This window comes from Sarcophilus harrisii, chromosome 4 (genome assembly GCF_902635505.1).
Source record: "Sarcophilus harrisii chromosome 4, mSarHar1.11, whole genome shotgun sequence".
Classification (NCBI taxonomy): domain Eukaryota; kingdom Metazoa; phylum Chordata; class Mammalia; order Dasyuromorphia; family Dasyuridae; genus Sarcophilus; species Sarcophilus harrisii.
The window spans coordinates 327,653,330-327,660,559 of NC_045429.1; positions in this window are offsets into that span (position 1 = coordinate 327,653,330).

Below are 7,230 nucleotides of genomic sequence, written 5' to 3' on the forward strand. Positions count from 1 at the left end.
GCAAAGGACTACTTTTGAGTTCAGGAAGAACCTGATTCAGATTGTCTTGACACATACTGCAGCCGTGAGCTGCAAATCTCCACTTAAGGACAGAGCTTGGCTCAAACTTCTCATTTCTCACTTGGATACACTACTTTGGGACTTCTCTGACCAACTTCTCCACTATGTCCCTGTTGTCCTCCCCCTGGTGTACCAACCTCCTTCACCTTCCCCATTAATCTGTAAACTTCTCGAGAAGAGAGACTGTTCTTTTCTTTATATCCCCAGCCTTTAACACAGAATTGTTGTTGTTCAATTATTTTTCAGCTCTGGGATTCTCTTGGCAAAGATATTGGAGTGAAAAAATAACAATAATTTTTTAAAAAGATATTGGAATGGTTTGCCATTTCCTTCTCCAGTTCCCTTTACAGATGAGGAAGCTGAGGCAAACAAGGTGAATTGACTTGACTACAGTCACACAGTTAGTAAGTATCTGGGGTCAGACATTTTGAGCTCGGGTCTTCCTGATTCCAGGTCTGGCAACATCCTCTGCTACTTTTGAGTACATGATGAGTCCTAATTCAGTTCCTTTATTTGTCTGTCTAAGAAGAATCTGAGAGACAGCTTTTTATTTAGCTTCAGTTTTGGTAGGATGAAGAAGTATCAAGGTGAAGAAGGAACCTCTTTACTAGGGAGTTCCCTATATCAGTGAAATCACCAGTCTAATCTCCATCCTGAGCCCTATCTCTATCTTTCTTGTTGTTGTTATTCACCTTTAATTCTCAAAGAGGACCAATGACATCAGAAAAATGATGTCTTGACTTATATGTGACTTTGATTAAGACAAGGCAGAGCTGGGCAAAATCATAAGTCTCACTCTCTCCTCCAGAGTCATCAAAGTCCAGTGGCAAGACAAAGGTCAAGACAACTGGCAGTGGCCCAAGTGGTGACCTTGACCCTTCTAAATTAGGAGATGGCAGATGGAATATCCCATTCAAGGAATGGCTAACCAGTCAAACACCATCACTTTACATAGGCAGGGGAAGCAAGGTCCAGAGAAACCAAGCAACATCCTCAGTGTGTTCAGCCGAGACAAGACTAGAAGAACTAAAAAATTAGAAATAATATCTTTACTTTCTGGACTTCAAGATCATATTTCAGTTACAGTCTTACGAACCTCCCTTAATGTCTTGTTCCTTCTCAATCTGGACCATCCATTAAACTCTGCTGGATCTAACCCTAGAATATCTTCTTGAAAGCTAAACAAACAAAAAATTCTCAAAGCTTTACTGCCAGAGCAGATCTGGAACTGAGGGCAAGTACCACCAATCATATCCTAGGGCAATCAGCCCTATAGATGCATTCAAATCAGTCTTAAAAGATCAAGTCAATTGAGTAAGTTAGGGAAAGAGAGACCTCAAAAACATTACTTCTTGTAGTGTTGTAGATCCAGTAGATCCTGTAGAGATGTAGATCCAGAGGGATACCATAAGGCTAGTGCTAAGTCATCACCACTATGGATGGGGTGAGGATGGGAACAGAGCTAGACAAGATCAGGTAAGAGTTCATCTGGAAAATGGACACAGTAAGGAAGTCATACAGCTATTTAATAGTTTCCAACTTTTAATGAATTATCCTTAGTAACTAGGTTCCAAGGTCAGGTACCTCTCTCCCTGTTGAAGAAGTACAAATGCTTACCAGTATGACACACTCTAATTTTTATCATCCTTAATAAAAGTCCTGCTTGTCTTTGTCTAATTATGGCTGTGTTTCATTCAGCAATTTTTTTAATATTCGCTCTTCCCTTGAATTTTATAATATTTAATTCTCAACTCTTTCTTCCTCCCACACTCTAAATATAGGTAGGTGTTGTGCAAGCTTCTGTCCTATCCCTATGTCCTTTCTTGCTGGTTCCATAGACTCCAAGTGCTTCAGATATTACTTCTAAATGTGTGGCCACTATGTTAGCCAGATCATTCACCCAAGCTCTAGATTCACATTTTGAAAGGCCCACTAAAAATTTCTATCTGGTTGTCTTGACAATAAATGAGTAAATGAGCTCGTAAGATAGGAATATAAGATTGTCAGCTCAAACCAAAAGAAAGAGACAGAGATACACAGAGAGAAAGACAGAGAAAGGGAAAGAGACACACAGAGAGAGAGATAGGAAGAAAAGAAACAAAGACAGAAAGCTACATAGAGAAAAACAAGAGACAGAGAAATAGAACAATCTCACCCAAATTTCCATTCTCAGCAGAGTTGCAAGCCCAGGAAGTCAAGTATGTTCATAGGAATGGTTTCCTATACAAGTTCACGGCTCTGAGAGCTCAGTCTGTTACCTAAAAGCCTCTCTCTTTCAACCACCTCTCTAAGATCTTCTCTTTGAGTATCTCTACAATCAACTAAAAATAAGTCTCATATCCAAGTATAGCATGTTGGACTCAAAATTCTGTTAGTTATGAGTTATATCTCCCTTCACTCATGTAGCACTATAGCACAGGGGTGTCTTTTAGGAGATTGAAGGGAGGTGTCCTAAAGAAGAGATGATTTGGGGGTTATCTTTAAAGGAAGATGGAAACTAAACAATCAAAGTAAGGGAGGGAAAACATTCCAGGCAAAGGGACAGAGTACAGGACATATTCAGGGGAATAGAAAGAATATTTCAGGTTGACTTAAAGAGTAAAATATGAATCATAAAGTAGAATTAAATAAGGGTGAAAAAGCAAGTTGGAATCCAAATTTGGAGGGTTTAGAAGGCCAGGCAGAAGAGTTTGAATTCAATTCAATAGGAAGCCACTGAAGACTTTTGAGCAGAGAAGTGTCATGACCAGATCTAAGCCTAAGAAAAATTATTATGATGCAGTATGAAGGATGGAGTGAGGTGCAGAGAGAATGGAGACTACCTATGGACTTCAGCAAAAATCAACTTCTCTCTTTAACATCCAAGGCCTTTCACAGTCTGTCTCCAATCTACCTTTCCAGGTTTATTTCACATTTGCTCCCATTCATACATCCTACATTCCAGCCAAATTGATGTCCTTAGTGGCCCTTAAACTTGGCATTCCACCTTCCTAGACATTCTTTACTACATCTATGGAAAGTGGAGGAGGCAACTAGGTGGCTCAGTGGATAAAGTCCCAGGCCAGGAAGAGCTAAAATCAAATCTGGCTTCAGACATTTACTAGCTCTGTGGAGCTGGTCAAGTCACTGAACCCTATTTGTCTCAGTTTCCCCATCTACAAAATGAGCTGGAAAAGGAAATGGCAAACCACTCCAGTATCTTTGCCAAGAAAACCATAGAGACAGTATGGTCTATGAGGTTACAAAGAATCAGATAGGACTGAACAACAGAATAGAGAGCAGACTTAAATTTAGAGCACAATAGCTGTGGGGTATACATATAGGGTATGTATGACAGAAGTAACTCATAATTCCTGAACTCTTCTCTCTTTCCTGTAGAGTCCTTGAAGTGACTTCCTCCTTTGGTTCACCAGTCGCTCTGGAGGATGTTTTACATATACTGCCCCCTCACACTACATCAGTGTGGAAAGGTGGGAAGGGGATCCGGGGATAGGCTGCTTGTAGAAGCAAACCAGGCAGCCAGGAGGCAGAGATGAGGAGGGATACTGTCACCGTAAGATCATTGAACAGGGTTCTTTTTGTTGCTACATCTTTCAAGGAATCCTGAATGATCTTGATATGTGAATGGGAAACTCCTTGTTGCAAAACAGCCTGTAGGTAATAATTTCTATTACCAAATCAAATGCTTTTTTGGAATAAAAAAAAACAGTAAGTTTAATTCAGTTTATTAAACGTGTATTAAATGGCTATTATGAGCCAGGAACAATGCTCAGCAGTGGGAAGACTTCTCTTAGTAGAATGAGAGATTGAGAACCATGTGTTCCAATGACCCATGAAGGTAGGTGAGGCAGGAGTTGGAGAATGCTCAGAGCATGGTCAGACAGAAGGTCATTGTCCTGACACTGTTCTTCAATGATCCTGGAAGAGAGAGTGAAGCTGATGACTTTGTGCCACTCTGCCTTCAATGGCATTGGTCCCCTTCCAAAACAAAAGATCAACAATAAATAAGCACTGGAGATACAAAAAGGAGCAAAAGACAATTCTGCCCTCAAAAAGCCCACAATCTAATGGGGAGACAATAAGCAAACAAATATATACAAAGCAAGCTACATAAATAATAATTAAATAATAAACAGATGGAAGACACTAGAATTAAGAAGGCTTAATTAATTAATAATAATTAAATAATAAACAGATGGAAGACACTAGAATTAAGAAGGCTTAATTAAGGGGTTTTGATTTAATAACTTATAATATGTTATATCATATCTGTTATTAATAATTTAATAAGGTTTAAAGGGAAGACTTCCCATAGGAGGTAGGATTTAAAGGAAGCTAGGAAGGTCAGAAGTTAGAGTGGAAGTGAGAGCATTGTAGGCATGGGAGAGAGCTCAGATCCTAGAGATGAAATGTGAACATGAATTTTATATTTTCTTTCTCTTTCCATTACTTTGGGGTGGTAAAGAGGTAGTATATTGTTTAATGTCACTTGTAAAAGTTTGCTTGATTCCTATTGATATCCCCATGAAAGATGCCCTTACTTTATGTCTAAACAATTCTCATCAAGATTTTGTATATACAGAAAAATAGGCATTCAGATCAGTAGTTACTAATGACTCTCAGTCATGTTATTTTTTCAGTATCAATAAAGTCTGAGACTATTTCCACACCTTTGGTATTTTCCTTTCCTTCAAATACCTTGTTTGTTGCTTAATAAATCAGATGTTTCCCAACAACAGTCCCTGGGTATTTGTGGTCTCCATTGTAGTGACAATTAATTGGCAACTGTTAAACTTCCATGTGAACTTATTGTAGTAGGTATCAATGTTATTTCTATCGTCTACTTCCCATTTTTGAAATTTCAACAACTTGTCTGAGTAATTCAGGGTTAAAACATTTAAACTGCCCATCTCATCTTTTTCTCATTATTCTTTTTGAGTTTATTTTTCTGTGTTTTTTACAAATTCTGATCTTAGCTCTAACAAGTTGACGGTCTGATTATAAACAGGAAGATGACTCAGGATAAACTCCCACATTAATAACAAATCTTTTTATGTTTGTTAAAATATATTTTGTTCCTTAAGACTTTATTTGGTGTTGACCATTTCTAGCACCTAACAATTCTGTTTTCAAGGAAAGTGTTCAGATTTTAAAGGCATGAGGCTTTTCTGAAAATTAGGTTTTTGGCCTCTCTCATGTTTTTTCCATGAATTATATTTTTCCCTATATTTCTTCCCATCTTCACCTTTCCTGTCTTTACAGTGAAGTCATCAAATATATCAGAATATTTGTTGATTTGATTTAGGGATTCTGATCAAGTGAGGTTTTTTTTTTTAATAGAATTGTTCTGTCACTTTAGACTCAGCAAGAGATGTTGGTGCATAAGTGACAACTATTTTCAGGTTTTTTTTTTTTGTAAATACTTATTTATCATAGTACTGAAACAGATCATGACCAAATATCCCAGGAAATAATATTTCTTGTAGTTGTACAATAAAACCTATTTTTGCCAATTCCTTTCCCCTGTGGGATATCCTTCCACTTAGTTTCAGCTTCCTTCTTTTTCTTACTTTCATTTAGAGCAAGAATGTCAAGATTCATCCTCTCCAGCAATATGTCCACTCAGACATTGGACTCTGTGTAGGATCTCTGATTTATACTGCTTTAATATTCTTCTAGATTTCTGGCTAAGAAGACTGCTAGCCTATAAGTAGAACACTGAGCTCCCACACTACTTACTCCAGCCAAAGCCTGAAATTTGTGCTGGGCCAAACAATGATATTAAAAAAAAACTACAGTAAGTGATTTTTTTAGTACAGAACGACACAAAAATCAACCAGAAGCCCACAGGCAGTAGTAAACAAAATCAGTACCAATGCAAGTAAATAAGTTAGCAGCTTTCCAGACCCAGACACGTATGCTGCAGGGTGCTGTGTCCGGAGGCAGAAAATGAGGAGGGCTCTCTCAAGAAAGCCACACAGTGAGGAGTATGGAAGTCCTGGAGAGTAACATCACAAAAGTACTCAAAATCCCAAGAGATCCAATGTCTCTAGCATTCTGTTCTGAAATACTATTGATGGCACTGAATATCTAGTGTTCTGAAGTTCAAAGCAAAATAAATGTCTTTATCCAGAGGAGGAAATTAAAAGAGAAAAGGAGAGGGAAAAAAAAAAACCACAAGTAGGATCCAGAGGGATGCCCATCAGCTATAGAATGTATGAACAAATTATGGTATATGGACAAAAGGGAATATTATACTGCATTGTAGGAAACTGATGAAAGAAATTATTTCAGAGAATCCTGGCTAGTATGAATTGATGCAGAGTGAAATAACTACAACAGGAAGATCATTTATACAAGGACAAAATCTTCAAGAAAAATAACTTTCAAAGACTTACCTCTGATGAATACAATGACCAACTACATCTGCAGAAGATCTGTAATGAAGTATATTACTCATGTCCTTACCAAGAGTTGATGGAGTCAAGGTGCTGAAAGAATTTTTTTGACCACTGAGTGAATTCGTTTTTCTTGACACTGTGCATTTGTTACAAGAATTTGCTTTTTTCCCATCATTTCTCCCAGTTTTTGATTAGGGAATATGGGGAGTACAGAGTCAATAATAATGATGCCAAAGACAAGAAGATCATTGAAAACATTTTTTAATTGTAATACAACCGGGAAGTTCAGAGAGGAGCACAGACCAACAAGATAGTTTTGAAAGTAACTTATAGAATTTATTATATCCATTTTAAAGGAGCAAGGCAGCTAGGAGACACAGAAGATTTCTTGGGCTCAGATACTAGCTGTGGGATCTTGAACAAGTTATTTAATCTCAGTTTTCTCAATCATAAATGGGGATTAAAAAAAAAAAAAAGCAACTACCTTCCAAGGCTTTTTTGCGCTAAACAATTATAAGATAACTACTTTGCACAGTGTTGACACAAAACAGTGCCATATATAAATTCTTACTGCCTAGCCTATTTGCCAGAGATGGCAAATTTCAAATGGGATAATGTGTAAGCCAAAGTGCTCTGGGCATGCACAGTACTCCTACTATAGAGACACTCTTTGGGGAGTCTTTTGAGAAAAACCTACTTTGTTTAATTTGAAACCCAACTGCATCCCACGTGGCTATGGGTAGCCACTTTTGATTGACTGCCTTTATTT